The sequence below is a fragment of the Puma concolor genome, chromosome B4 (assembly GCF_028749965.1).
Source record: "Puma concolor isolate L17-30 chromosome B4, mPumCon1.1.hap2, whole genome shotgun sequence".
NCBI classification, from domain to species: domain Eukaryota; kingdom Metazoa; phylum Chordata; class Mammalia; order Carnivora; family Felidae; genus Puma; species Puma concolor.
Window position 1 is genome coordinate 62,983,247 of NC_141673.1, and position 742 is coordinate 62,983,988.

Here is a 742-nt window from a genome sequence, read left to right on the forward strand (position 1 = left end):
TTAAAATATAACCACTCCATGCAGGCCCAGCTGTTGAGGTTTTTTTGATGAATGTATGGGGTAGTACACATGGTCAAGGAGGAGCCTTAGGCTCCATACATTATCTGAGACTCTGGACAAGTTACAAATTATTCCCTCCTTTTATGTGGTTTTTTTTTGTTTTTTTTACTAAATGAACATCACTTAAAGTTCCAACCTTCTAAAATTATCTGCAAAAATGGGAACAGGTACATCTTTCTAAAGGACTTTAGTAAAAGGACAGAAAATGTTACAACACCCATTTTTATGAAGAGAACTGTAAATGAATAGTTATTCAAAACAGGAAAACTGGTCTTTTAGCTTGGCCGACAGGACAGACATGCCCAGCAACCTGAATCCCAGTCAGACATGCATCCAACTGCTTCCGAAGTATGCATGTGCATCCTTCCTTCCCCACCCCACCGCCCATCCAGTGGAAGTGCTTGCCTACTCTCTGCAGACAAGTCCTAGGAAAATTTAACCCCCAAACTTTCGGACAAAGGGCACACAACCAGCTTGCAACAGCTATTAGGTCACTTTGCAATGAAGGCTCAAGGAACACTGGATCAAGGGCCACAAAAAAAAAAGATGGAGTGGTAAAACAGAAGAAAACATCTTAACTGGAATAAAGCCTTCTATTCAAAACCCAAGCAGGGTCCTTGTCCTTTGAGGCCTAAGAGGTGCAAAGAGAACGGCAAGACAACAGGAATAAAACCCACATGAA